The following is a 14,771-nucleotide window of genomic DNA, read 5'->3' as shown; positions in this document are numbered from 1 at the left end:
AACACACACACACACACACACACACACACACACACACACACATCATATGCAATTACCAGATCCTCTTACTTGTTCTGTTCAGTATCTCTTAAAATCACTCCTCCATTCTCACTACCAAATCCTCCTCTCCTTTCCTGGGTTGTCACATTTCTGAGAGCAAGATAAAAATTTTCTCAGATGTGTGTAATAGAAAAAAATTACAAAGAAAATAACATATAAAAAGCTGAATATTCAGTAACTACTATAGAGCTTGCCTTTCTGCCATTAAAAAACAAAAAGCAAAAAAAATAAAGTTGGGAAAATATGTGAAACAACTGTTTTCAAAGAGAAAACAGATAGTGCTGGACTGTGAAAGGAAATAAATAAGATGAATCCTCTGTTGCACAGGCGTTCTGCCTAGGGGCAATTCCTGGACTACAGAACCAGAAGACTCAGATTGAACTCCACTGAATTGAGAAAACAGAGATCAGAGTGCAGAGAGGTTAAGGCAGGATTTAGGGGCAAAATACCCGAGAGGAGGAAGCTGCAAGGAGAAAGAGCTCCAGAAATCTGCATGGAGGTCTCCTGAATGTTCGACTGAATACCAATGTGACAAAGGGTGAAATTCGATGAGGCTAAGCAAACAACTGCCAGAGAAGAATTACTTGGAAATCCGGAGGTCAAAAAATTTTGAGCTCACACAGGGCTAGAAATTCTTCAAGTTCCCACCAGTCAGAGTGAAGAGACCTCATTCAACACATGTGGCATTCAGTAAAGACTCAGGAGGGTCACCCTTAGGAGGGGGCTAACCTAGCCATGGGTACAGGCGTAATTTACACTCTCTTGCTATGTGCCATTCACTGTTCTATGTGGTTTGGACATATTAACTCACATGCTTAATAACATATTCATGTGTATAAGATAATAGGGAAATCACACTCTCATGTTATGAGTGGGTATGTAAGTTGCATACGGTCCACTACAGGAGGGCAATTTGGTGATATCTAACAAGATTGTGAATGTATATATCCTTCAGTCGAGCAGTAATGTTGGTGAAAATTCATTATTCATATACTTACACACAGGCAAAATAATGTGTAGAAGATTAATCATTTCCTTGCTGTCTGCTATTAGTATAAAACTGAAAATAATTTAAATGTCTATCAGTAGATACATTAAGGTACATTCATATAATGGAAGATTTTGCAGCTATAAAAAAAGAGGAAGTTCTCGTGCTGATATAGAAAGGTTTCCAGATACAAACAAAAACGACAAAATTAATAACTGTTTAATATGCTCTTTTGCATGCATTCATTTTTCTGGTTTATTCATAAAGAAACTCTACATGACATATAAGAAACAAATACTGTTATCTCGAAGAAAGAAGTGTGTGGAATCTGGAAAGATGTGGACAGAAGATGACTTTTCATTGTATACCTTTTTACTTATTCTAAAAATTGAAATAAAACTGGTATATTTATAAGCTCTTGGAGACAGTATATATTAGAACAATATTATAGAGAACAATTTGTCCTTAACTATCTAGAAACATAAAAATATTCATGACCCTTTTCTCATTAATTCCTCTCCTGGAAATTTACTCTCCAGAAATAATTCAATCAAAGGGGAAATCTGCAAAATGATTTTTAGTGCTGTTACTACTAAATGTAAAATTCGGAGTGGCTATATTAATCATTGTAATCCACCAAATGGAATAAACAATTGAAACACACAGTTATGAAAACCATGTAGCCACTCCCAACACCCAGATCTTGGTTTCTAAATACCATTCTCCAGAGAAATCAGGCTCTTTGAGAAAATGGCTGACTCTAGGACTGGGGCAGGAAAAATACAAGATGAGCCTGGAGCATCTCATGGTGCCAGAAATAAGAAAGTGCTAAAAAATAATAATAAATAATAATAAAAGGATGGGGGTGTGTTGCAGGGACACAGAAGCCAACCTGAAAGTTACCAATGGCCAAAGCTGGAACAATTTGGGCAACAAAATAAATATTGTAGTATTGGATTATAATCTAAAATATAAAGCTACATACCCATAAAGCTACATTCCATAAATAATTAAATGGGGAGGGCCTGGCACGGTGACTCACGCCTGTAATCCCAGCACTTTAGGAGGCAGAGGCAGGTGGATCATGAGGTCAAGAGATCAAGACCATCCTGGCCAACGTGGTGAAACCCCGTCTCTACTAAAAATACAAAAATTAGCTGGGCATGGTGGCGTGTGCCTGTAGTACCAGCTACTTGGGAAGCTGAAGCAGGAGAATCACTTGAACCCGGGGCAGGGTTGGGGGGCGGAGGTTTCACTGAGCTGAGATCATGCCACTGCACTCCAACCTGGCAACAGAGGGAGACTCCATCTCAAAAATAATAAATGGGGAAAAGAAACAGAAGTTCCTTACAGATTTCCAAATAATGTATGAAGATACCACCTTCTCCAGGAAGAAGAGCTCAGTTTTCCGCCACCCCTGTTGAGTGTGGACCGTCCTTAGTGACTGATTTCCAAAAACAGAGTAGGCAGAGGGATGAACAGTAACTCCGCAACAGAGAAATCTGGCCAGTATTACCTTAAACAAGTGATCCAGGCCCACATTGCCAGTGATGCCACCTGGACATCCTGTGCCACCTCATGGGATGTGATGAGACCGGCATGTTGCCTTTGTGGTATTCTTTCCAGCAACACATAACCCCATGCTAATCATGAGAAGAATATGAGATAAACCCAATTTGAAGGACGCTCTTTCAAATGCCTGATCAGTACTCCCAAAAGCTGTCAAGGTCATGAAAAACAAGGAACAACTGAGCCATTATCACAGAGACTAAGGAGATGACATGGCAGATAAATGCAATGTGGTGTCCTGGCCTGGATCCTGAAATTAAAAAAATATATATTTTTGGAAAATCTGGCAAAATCCAAATAAATTCTGGAGTTTAGTTAATGGTAGCGTACCATATAAGCCAGGCACAGTGGCTCATACCTGTAATCCTAGCACTTCGGGAGGCCAACATGGGTAGATAGATCACTTGAGCCCAGGATCAATGAACTTGATTTGATACCAGCCCGGGCAACAGAGTGAGACCTTGTCTCTACCGAAAAGTATATATATATAGCCAGGCGCGGTGGCTCACGCCTGTAATCCTAGCACTTTGGGAGCCTGAGGCGAGTGGATCACCTGAGGTCAGGAGTTTGAGACCAGCCTGGTCAACATGGTGAAACCTCTGTCTCTACTAAAAATACAAAAATTAGACAGGCTTGGTGGCACGTACCTGTAGTCCCAGCTACTTGGGAGGCTGAGGCAAGAGAATCACTTGAGCCCAGGACGTGCAGGCTGCAGTGAGCTGAGATCATGCCACCGCACTCCAGCCTGGGAAACAGACTGAGACTCCATCTTAAAAAAAAAAAAAAAAATCAGCCAGGTGTAGTGCATGCCTGTAGTCCTAGCTACTTGGGAGGCTGAAGTGGGAGAATCACTTGAGCCTTGGAGGTGGAGGCTGCAGTGAGCCGAAATTGTGCCACTGCACTCCAGCCTGGGCAACAGAGTGAGACCCTGTCTCAACAATAAAAATAGTAACATACCAAGAGTGGTTTCTTTGTTAAGGCAACTGACCAGTCATGCGAGATGAAAGCATCAGGAGAAGCAAACTGGGGGAGCAGAATACAAGAACTCTCTGTTCCGTCTTCATTCATTCTCTGTAAATCTAAAATTATTCCAAAATAAAAAGTTTACTAAGAAAACACATTAGTAACATGGAAAATGCTTATGATACAATATTAAATGATAGAAAGGATGACAGATATCTGCTCCGGGTAAAAAAGAAGACAAATGGGGACAGGAAGAGGAAGTGAGAGCTGGCTCCCTCCTGCCTGTCTCACCTAGCCCAACTCCCTGACTCCAATCTTGCTGATGCAGCCGCCCAAAGGAGTATCTGCCACTTTCTTTCCTGCCAGTTCAAATCCCATCCCATCAGCTCTCACTAAGAAAGGCTTTCCGGCCGGGCGTGGTGGCTCATTCCTTAATCTCAGCACTTTGGGAGGCCGAGGTGGGCGGATCACCTGAGGTCAGGAGTTCCAGACCAGCCTGGCCAACGTGGTGAAACCCTGTTTCTACAAAAATACAAAAATCAGTTGGGCATAATGGTAGGTACCTGTAATCCCAGCTACTCAGGGAACAGAGGCAGAAGAATCACTTGAACCCGGGAGGCGGAGGCTGCAGTGATCTGAGATCATGCCACTGCATTCCAGCCTGGGCGACAGGGCAAGACTCTGTCTTCAAAAAAAAAAGCCTTTTCTCACTTGTTTGAATGGACCTTTTCTTCTGCTCTGAATCTGTGGATATTCCGTAGCCAACTGAATCTCTACCTTGCCATAAGGGATGTCACACCCTCCTATGAAAGAACTGGAAATGGCCCTGCTTCTTCCACCTTCCCAACAAAAGACAGACTGTCATTTGATTCGGTTTTCATTTCACATTTTTATTGAGGGGGATGCTGTGTTCAAGACCTGTGTGAAGCAGTGCGCAAGAGCAAACACAACGGCACAGGCAGGCTTGGCCCATGTGGGGCTTTTTCCTGTCCCCTGACTCCCCAAGATTGTGCATCCATGCTGTTGGTCCCAGGCTAGTTCTCTTGAGCCCTGGAATCCCAAAATAAGACACTGAGGAGGAAACGGCAAGGCCGAGGCCCATCTGAGAGTGAGCCCAGAGGGCGTGAGGATCCCTGGATTTCTGTGCATCTGAGTGTACAGAGAACACTGTACCCTGGGTCCGGGCCCTTTGTTATCCCTCTTTCAAAGCCCCACACTGGGAACCAGATCTCCCTCAGGACTCTAGCTCACTGTTTCCCTCCCCAGCAGGACTGTCCTAAAAAGTCTGCATCCTGGCACAGTGGCTCATGCCTGTAATCCCAGCACTTTGGGAGGCCAAGGCGGGTGGATCACCTGAGGTCAGGAGTTCAAGACCAGCCTGACTAACATGGAGAAACCCCATCTCTACTAAAAATACAAAATTAGCCAGGCGTGGTGGCACATGCCTATAATCCTAGCCACTCTGGAGGCTGAGGCAGGAGAATCGCTTGAACCTGGGAGGCAGAGGTTGCGGTGAGCCAAGATCGCGCCATTGCACTCCAGCCTGGGTAACAAGAGCAAAACTCCAACTCAAAAAAAATAAAATAATAAAGGTCTGCATCCTAGTTCTCCTTGCTCAGCTTTCTCTAACTACAGGGTAGAGGTACAAGGATGGTAGGAGGGGTAGGAGAGAAAGAGGACAGAGGGGAAATTACAGAGCCCAGACATCAAGGCCACTCAAGTGATGAAAGGTGGAAGCTGGAACCCAGGTCTCCGAGGAGGAAGCAGTTACAGAGCACCGAAGGGTAGGGGTTCAAGGTTCCGGGACCTGGAGACCCCTCTTCTCTGCATCCCAAGTAGCCTGGGAACCGTAGAAGAGGGAGCATTTCTCACCCTGGGCTCTGCTGAAGTGGAGCTGACTGCCCTGGACAAAGAGGGTATGCAGGAGCTGAGCACTGGGCCTGTCCTGTGAGTGCTCCCGGGTAGACCTGACCTTATTCATCCAGTCTGCCCAGTTCACCCCACTAAATCCAGCTCATCCCACGCCTCAGAAAAGTCCTTCTGTTGCCCCTCCAGGGCAAGCGTCTGAACATGTCCCCTCTCTGTGGGAGATCCCCTTCTCCCGATTCCCTCTCCCACTAACACACGCCCTTTTCTCTACCTCCACGTCTCCTAAGATCTCTGCCCACAGATTGTCTTGGGAAAGATTTGGAACAGACTTTTTTAACCCCATCTTGCATGGAGGACCAGGACGCAGGGAAGGAAAGGGAGAGGAATCGAGCAGGTGTCCCTCTGGTGGTCTACTCTGTTTCTGGTGTGTCTCTCTTTCCTCTCGCCTCTCCTCTGGCCCCTGAAACAGCCACTTTTATCATCTCCAGGGCTGCTCTTCTATTCATGTTTACGCAACATTCAGCCTTTCCCTTGGTTTCTTCACGACAGCCCCGAGACAGTGAAACCCAGGCTTATTAAATCAGAGACCGGGGACACTTGGGGAATAGAAACTAGGGAAACTGGGAACGAGGGAGTCCTGGGAACTGGTTCCTGATTGGCTGAAAGCCAAGGTTAAGAGCAGAGGTGGGTAAAGGCTAGTGGCTGGGATTTTTTTCTTCCTTATTATTATTTTTTAGATGGAGTTTCGTTCTTGTTGCCCAGGTTTGTCTGCAGTGGCATGACCTTGGCTCACTGCAAACTCCATCTCCTGGGTTCAAGCAATTCTCAAGCCTCAGCTTCCCAAGTAGCTGGGATTATAGGCACCTGCCACCATGCCTGGCTAATTCTTGTATTTTTAGTAGAGACGGGGTTTTACCATGTTGGCCAAGATGGTCTCAAACTCCTGACCTCAAGTGGTCTACCCATCTCAGCCTCCCAAAGTGCTGAGATTACAGGCATGAGCCACCACCCCTAGCCTAGGCTGGGATTTTTAATGGTTTAGGACACCTAGGGCCTAAGAAAAGGAGCCTCAGGAATGCAGACAGCTGTCCCTTCACACATAATTTTTGTCAAAAGAAATCTCTGGTTTTTCATTCATTCTTTATTGAGATACAGAGACAAACAGGGCAGATAATATCTAAGCACACGTTGAGCCTAATTTCTAGTTGGGACAGGCTCCTGCCACCATGCCTGGCTAATTTTTGTATTTTTAGTAGAGACGGGGTTTCACCATGTTGGCCAGGTAACAAACAAATGATTTCATAAAAACATAACAAGTTACTAAGGGCTGTAGTGAGAATTAAAATAGAGCAACATTTTAGGGAGTGATTAGTAGTTTCTTTAGGTTTAGATATGGAAGGTCTCACTGCCATTCAGGCTGAAATCCAAATGAGAAGGAGGAAATAGACACAGCAAGGTCACCAGTTAGAATGAATGGCAGAGAGTGTGAAGATGCAGAGTGGAAATCAATCCATGTGTTAAAAGAGAGAGAGAGAGAGAGAGAGAGAGAGAGAGAGAGAGAGAGAGAGAGAGCCAAGTGGGTAAGGCCTGAGTGATGAGAAGGGGCCATCTAAGGTTTTTAAAACTGGGATTAGGAATTTGGAGTTCATTTGGACACTACTGGAGAATTTTACACAAGCAAATGATGACTTATCACACTTTCAAGGTCACTCTGGCTACAGCATGGAGATCAAATTATAAGAGGTCAAATGTGAACGTAGAGACAGGAGCTAGAAGGTGAAAATGGTGGTGACAAGGATCAGGGCAGTAGTAGTGGTGATGAGTAGAAATGGACAGATTTAAGATGGGTTTTGGAAATTGGGTTGAGAGAACTTGCTGATGAAGTGTACATAGGAGTGATGAAAAGAGGAGTCAAGGAGAACTTCAGAATTTTTTGGTTTGAGGAAATAAATGGATAGTGAAACTATTAAGTTGAGGGGAAACTGAGAAAATAGAGAAAGAATTCAGGAGTGCTATTTGCGGTCATGTTAATTTTCAGATGGCTTTTAGATGTCCATGTGGAAATGCCAAGTGGGATATCAGATATAAAAGCAAAGAGTTCCATAGACAGTGCTTAGAAGTGCTTAGGAGGTTAGAGGTGTTAATGTAAAAGTCATTGGTGGCTGGGCACGGTGGCTCATGCTTGTAAATCCCAGCACTTTGGGAGGCCAAGGTGGGCGGACCACCTGAGGTCATATGTTCGAGACCAGCCTGGCCAACATGGTAAAACCTCATCCCTTCTAAAAATACACACACACACACACACACACACACACACACACACACACAAAATAGCCAGGCATAGTGGTGCACACCTGTAATCCCAACTACTCGGGAGGCTGAGGCAGGAGAATCGCTTGAACCTGGGAGGCAGAGGTTGAGGAGAGGGGAGGAGGGGAGAGGAGGGGAGAGGAGGGGAGAGGAGGGGAGAGGAGGGGAGAGGAGGAGAGAGGGGAGGGGAGAGGGAGAGGGGAGAGGGGAGGGGGGAGGGGAGGGGGGAGGGGAGGGGGAGGGGGAGGGGGAGGGGGGAGGGGGAGAGGGGAGGGGGAGAGGGGAGGGAAGAGGGGAGGGGAAGTGGAGAGGGGGAGAGGGGAGAAGAGAGGGAGGGGAGAGGGGGGAGAGGAGGGGGAGGGGGAGAGGAGGGGGAGGGGGAGAGGAGGGGGAGGGGGTAGGGGAGAGGGGAGAAGCGGGAGGGTAGAGGGGGAGAGGGGGAGAGGGGAGAGGAGGGGGAGGGGGGAGAGGAGGAAGAAGGAGAGGAGGAAGAAGGAGGAGGGGAGAGGAGAGGGGAGAGGAGGGGAGAGGAGGGGAGAGGAGGTAACAAAACTTTTTGCCACATAGAACCCCTTTCCTATGATTTAGTATCAGTACCCCTGCCCATCCCTGACCTCCACCCATAGGGATGGGCATGTGAACCCAACCTGGTTAAATGAAAGCCCTCCTTGGGACTTTTCTACCTTTACTATTGGGAAATACTCATTCTTTGTACTGGGGTGATTAAGCTGGTAGAATATGAGTAGGAGGCTGTCCAGAGCAATCTCGCTAATGTTAAAGAATGTTTGGGCTGGGTGCAGTGGCTCACACCTGTAATCCCAGCACTTTGGGAGGCCGAGGTAGGCAGATAGCCTGAGGTCAAGAGTTCAAGATCAGCCTGGACAGTATGGTGAAACACCGTCTCTACTAAAAATACAAAAATTAGGCCGGGCTCGGTGGCTCATGCTTGTAATCCCAACACTGAAATGCCAAGGCGGGTGGATCACAAAGTCAGGAGATCGAGACCATTCTTGCCAACATGGTGAAACCCTGTCTCTACTAAAAATACAAAAATTACCTGGGCATGGTGGTGCACGCCTGTAGTGCACTCCCAGCTACTTGGGAGGCTGAGGCAAGAGAATCGCTTGAACCAGGAGGCAGAGGTTGCAGTGAGCTGAGGTCTTGCCACTGCACTCCAGCCTGGCGACAGAGCAAGTCTCTATCTCAAAAAAAGAAAAAAAAGATTAAAAATTAGCCGGGCGTGGTGGTGGGCGCCTGTAATCCCAGCTACTTAAGAGGCTGAGGCATGAGAATCACTTGAGCCCGGGACACAGAGGTTGCTGTGGGCCAAGATCAAGCCACTGCACTCCAGCCTGGGCGACTGAGCAAGACTCCATCTCAAAAAAAAAAGAAAAAGAAGAATGTTTGACTGAGAAGGAATAAAAACAGAGCTGTATATAGAAAAGAAGGCAGAGTGCTGATGACATCTGATCCAGCCACACCTTAAACCTATTGACCTCAGACTTAGCTCTATAAAGCCAATAAACCCCCTTCCTACTTTATTTTTGAAATTGCAAATTGATAATTTACAATTATATAAATTTATGGTATACAAAGTCGTGTTACAATTTGTGAATATAATGTGGAATAATTAAATCAAGCTGGTTAACATATCCATCACCTCAAATACTTAACATTTTTATGGTGAAAACATTTGAAATTTATTCCCTGGGCAATTTTGAAATGTACGATACTCTATTATTAACTATATTCACCATACTGTGCAATAGAACTCAAAACTGTTTTTAAAATCCTCCTGTCTCACTAAAATCCGATGCCCTTTGATCATCATCTCCCCATTTCCCACAACCCCCATGCTCTGTAATCACCATTCTACCCTCTGCTTCTATGGGTTTGTTTTAGACTTCACATATATGTGAGAATATGCAGTACTCGCCTTCCTGAACCTGACTTAATTCACTTAGCATAATATTCTCTAATTTCATCTATGTTGTCACAAATGTCAGAATGTCTTTCTTTTCTGTTGTTGCTGTTGTTGATTTGTTCTGGTTTTTTTTCCAGACCGAGTCTCACTGTCACCCAGGCTGGAGTGCAGTGGCGCGGATCTCAGCTCACTGCAGCCTCTGCCTCCCAGGTTCAAGCAATTCTCCTGCCTCAGCCTCCCAAGTAGCTGGGATTACAGGTGCCTGCCACCACGGTCAGCTGATTTTGTATTTTTAGTAGAGACAGGGTTTTACCATGTTGGCCAGGCTGGTCTCAAACTCCTGACCTCAAAGTGATCCACCCACCTCGGCCTCCCAAAGTGCTGGATTATAGGTGGGAGCCACCATGCAGGGCCAATAATTTCTTTTTTAAGGAGAATAGTATTCCATTGTTTAAGTATGCAACATTGTCTTTATCCACTCATTTGCTGATGCACACTTAAGTTGATTCTGTAACTTGCTATTGTGAATAGTGCCGCAGTGAACATGTGGGTGCAGACATCTCTTCCACAAACTGATTTTAAACCTTTTGGATAAATACCTAGACACGGAATTTCAAGATCGTATGGTAATTTTCTTTTTAGTTTTTTGAGGAACCTCCATACTGTTTTCCACACTGACTACGCTAATTTTCATTCCCACCAACACTGTACAAGTTTCCCTTTTCTCCACATTCTTGACAACATTTATCTTTCATATTTTTGATAAAAGCCATTCTGACCAGTGTGAGATGATATTTCATTATGGCTTTAATTTGCATTTCCCTAATGATTAGCAATCTTGAATGTTTTTCTTTATACCTGTTGGCCATTTATATGTCATTTTTTCAAAAATGTCTCTATTCCTGGAATGCAAGGAGAGTTCAACATATGCAAGTCACTAAATGATAGGCCACATTAACAGAATAAATGACAAAAATCATATGATCATCTCATCAAAAGCAGAAAAAGATTTGACAAAATTCAACATCCATTAATGATTTTAAAAAATCACCAAATTAGGTATAGAAGAAAGATACCTCAACAATAAAAGCTATCCAGAGGTGCTCACAGCTAACTGTGACTCAGCAGTGAATAATTGAAAGCCTTTCCTCCAAGATCTGGAATAAGACAAGGATGCCCACTCTCACCATTTCCACTCAACATAGAATTGGAAGTCCTAGACAGAGCAATTAGGCAAGAAAAAGAAATAAAAAGCTAAATAGTGAAGGTCTTTTATTAAAAGGAAAAAGTGGAATTTTCACTGTTTGCCAATAACATGATCTTATACATGGAAAGTCTTATTAAAAAATTGTTAAAACTAATAAACAAATACAATAAAGTTGTAGGATATAAAATCAACACACAAAAATCAGTAGCATTTCTATACACCAACAACAAACTACCCAAAAAGAAATCAACAAATCACACAGTAACTACAAAAAATAAAATAAATTACCCAAGAGCAGATTTAACCAAGCAGACAAAAGACTTACACAATGAAAACTATAAAATGTTGATGAAATAAACATTCAAGAAAAAAGTAAATGGAAAGATATTTCATGTTCATGAAGAACGAGTATTGCTAAAATGTCCATACTACCAAAAGTGATCTACAAATTCAATGCAATCCCTATGAAAATCCCAACATCGCTTTTCATAGAAATAAAAATATTCCGAAACTTCATATGGGGCTGGATGTGGTGGCTCATGCCTGTAATCCCAGCCCTTTGGGAGACTGAGGTGGGAGGATCACCTGAGGTCAGGAGTTTCAGACCAGCCTGGCCAACATGGTGAAACCCCATCGCTGCTAAAAATACAAAAATCAGCCAGGCATGGTGACACTCACCTGTAATCCCAGCTACTTGGGAGGCTGAGGCACGAGAATCACTTGAAGCCAGGAGGTGAAGGTTGCAGTGAGCCCTGATCACACCACTTGCACTCCAACCTGGGCTGTAGAATTAGACTCCATCTGAAAAACAAAACAAAACAAAACAAAAATTCATATGGAACCATAAAAACTCCAAACAACTAAGGCAATCATGAACAAAAAGAACAAAGCTGGAGTTATCACACCACCAGATTTCAAACTATACTAGAAAGCTATAGCAATAAAAATAGCATGGCAAAATAAACAGACCCATCGACCAATGGAGTGGAACAGAGAGTGTGGAAATGAACCTATTCATGTACAGTCAATTGATTTTCAACAAAGGCACCAGAATATGCAATAGGAAAAGGACAGTCTCTTCAATAAATAGTGTTGGGAAAACTAAATTACCACCTACAGAAGAATAAAATTGGACCCTTATCTCACACCATATACACAACTAAAAATCAACTCAAAATGGATTAAACATTCAAATGTAATACCAGAAACTCTAAACTTACTGGGACAAAATATAGAGGAGGAAAACTATATGACACTCCCTGGACAATGATTTTTTTATATTTGACCCCAAAAAGCACAGGCAACAAAGTAGACAAAAAGCAAAAGTAGACAAATGAGATTACATCAAACTAAAAAACTTCTGCACAGCCAATGAAACAACCAACAGTGTGCAGAAGCAACTCACAGATTGGGAGAAAACAGCTGCAAGCCACACATCTGACAAGAGATTAACATCCAAAATACAGAAAGAGCTCAAACAACTCGAATCAAGAAAACAAGAAGCCCAATTAGAAAAGGAACAAGGGACCTGAACAGACATTTCCACTAAAGTTTTTATGACATAAACATACTTTGGCACAAACACTGCATTATATGCAATTATTTTTTGTAAATAATTTTTTGTAAAGCCATCAGATATATAGCCGAGTGATTTTTCACCTAAGTGTAAGACAGCAAAATGTTTAAATCAATACATAAATCAGATTGTCTGCACTGGCATTGTTAATCTAGAAGAAAATGGTTGCATAGATAATAGTAAGAGCAAGCACATTTTTAGTTCATACTTTCAAATGGAAGTTGATTTGAAATAATAAAGTTGTTCACTGGCAGAATTTCCCGCAAAGTCTGTATAAATTATGTGCTATTTGATAAAAGATAGCAGCAATGAAGCTAATTTTTACCTTCAGTATTTGCTTTAAGAGAAAAATCCTGAAGCTTGTAGGGATTTCTAATGCCAAAAATAATGATGAAATGGGAGAGTATATTTAGCAATCAGGTTGACTAAGCTCATGGTAACTGGCATATGTATCATTTTAGTTTGCATTCCAATTATTTAAACTGAGATGTTCTTGATGAAGTTGAACATACTGTGAGTAGACGATCTCTTTCTCCAAGAAACGAGATGGAAAGATCTTCAGAGAATGGCCTTACTGAAGCTCATTGGTAAATAAGCTTTCTCCAGATTTTAATGATTTCTCCAGTTCTTCCATAATTCCTCAGTTTCCTGGCCATTTTCTGATATATCATGGTCTTCCTGTTGCCCTTTCTTATTCCTCAAAGTTTGGCAAGTTTTTCTTTGTTTTTTTTTTTTTTTTGGATACAAACTGGAAACTCCTTTTGGTTTCGGTTTTATTTACTTACTGAATGCAGATGCCATCTTGGGATTACACCAAAATTTGTGAAGTTATTCAAACAGTCAGAGCATCTTCCTGCCTTGTCCTCCCTCTTGCTGGAAAACAGCAGATTGTACCAGCTGGCTTTCAGTTATGTTCCACAAAGATCAATGTATAGTTCCTTCAAAATAGCAGTCTGCAGCATTATTTATTAAGGTTCTTCAATTATAGACAGGTTCCTCTGTAAGCAACACTCCATAGCAGTTGGAATCCCCTCTGACATGGGGACAATCACTGATGAAAAACCAGGTAATTTTTGAAGATCTCCAGTTGATTGTTGCCTCAGTACCTCGAAAGCATCTTCAAATGCTTGACCCAGCTTGTCTTGTTCAACACACATTATGCTTCACTAATAAACTGATGATTCTGTCCATCAGTGCCCAATCTAGCATGTACTTGTAGAAGTGGAAATAACCATCCCCTTCTCTGAAACACACATCTTCACTCCCCACCGCCTGCTACAATTTTGTTAAAGCAGTTTTGAGTTTGGTTTCTGTCATCTGCAACTGAAAAATTCCCGAGCAGGGGAGGTGAGGATTGCCACTCATAAAGGATTTTATAAAATAAAAAAAAAAAGAAAAGAAAAGAAAAATTCCTGAGCAATTTATACCTGAGAATGAGATAATTTAAGTAGCAGATCCTAATGTATGAAAATAGCTGAGATAATATAAAGTGCAAAACAGAGAGGAGATAATTATTCCCATTCCTAAATAATTATTTGAAAATTTTTGTTACACAGTAGCAATGCAACTGGCTATCCCTATCCAATGGTTTGCTAAATCTTTGGACTCAGCCCCAAGAAAATAGCAAGTTATTGAACATCACTTGTGGCCTCAAATAATATTCTATGAGAAAAGGACAAGTTCAGTCCAAGCTATACTATCTAAAAGCAGAGAGGGAATAATGAAACTTCATTTTTTTAGAAAAATCTTCATACCTATACCTTGCAATCCTTTAGGGCTGGGAGTCAGAATTTGAAAAGGCCAAATTCTGCATCCTAAGCTAAAATTTGTGACGACACAAGCAAAGAGATAAAGAAATACCATACTAAAATATTGGGAAAGAAATTGAAAAGGACACACAAAATGGAAAGATATTCCAGGTTCATGAATTTAAAGAATATTGTTAAAATTAAAATTAATATTGTTAAAATTATAATACTACTCAAAGCAATTTACAGATTAAATGCAATCCAATTACATTCTTTACAGAAATTGGAAAAAAAAAAAGTCTTAAAACGTATATGGAACCACAAAAGACCCCAAATAACCAAAGTAATCCTGAGCAAAAGGAACAAAGCTAGAGGCATTATACTACCTGACTTCACATTTTACTACAAAGCTATAGTAACCAAACCAGTATATACTAACATAAAAACAGACGCATAGACCAACGGAACACAATAGAGGACCCAGATATAAATCCACACATTTACAGCCAACTCATCTTCAACAAAGGTACCAAGAACATATAATGGAGGAAAGGATA

The 14,771-nt window shown here is 42.4% G+C and overlaps 1 pseudogene; it reads right to left on the bottom strand.

Annotated features, from left to right (window-relative positions):
- Positions 1-12,875: 12,875 nt before the first annotated feature.
- Positions 12,876-13,623, bottom strand: LOC105712415 (transcription factor Spi-C-like; annotated as a pseudogene).
- Between the last annotated feature and the right edge of the window lie 1,148 nt (positions 13,624-14,771).

This window comes from Aotus nancymaae, unplaced genomic scaffold, assembly GCF_030222135.1.
Source record: "Aotus nancymaae isolate 86718 unplaced genomic scaffold, 86718_ANA_hifiasm-v0.15.2.pri h1tg000018l, whole genome shotgun sequence".
Classification (NCBI taxonomy): Eukaryota; Metazoa; Chordata; class Mammalia; order Primates; family Aotidae; genus Aotus; species Aotus nancymaae.
The sequence above is the reverse complement of the archived record's forward strand: the minus strand, read 5'-3'. Positions and strand labels throughout refer to the sequence as shown.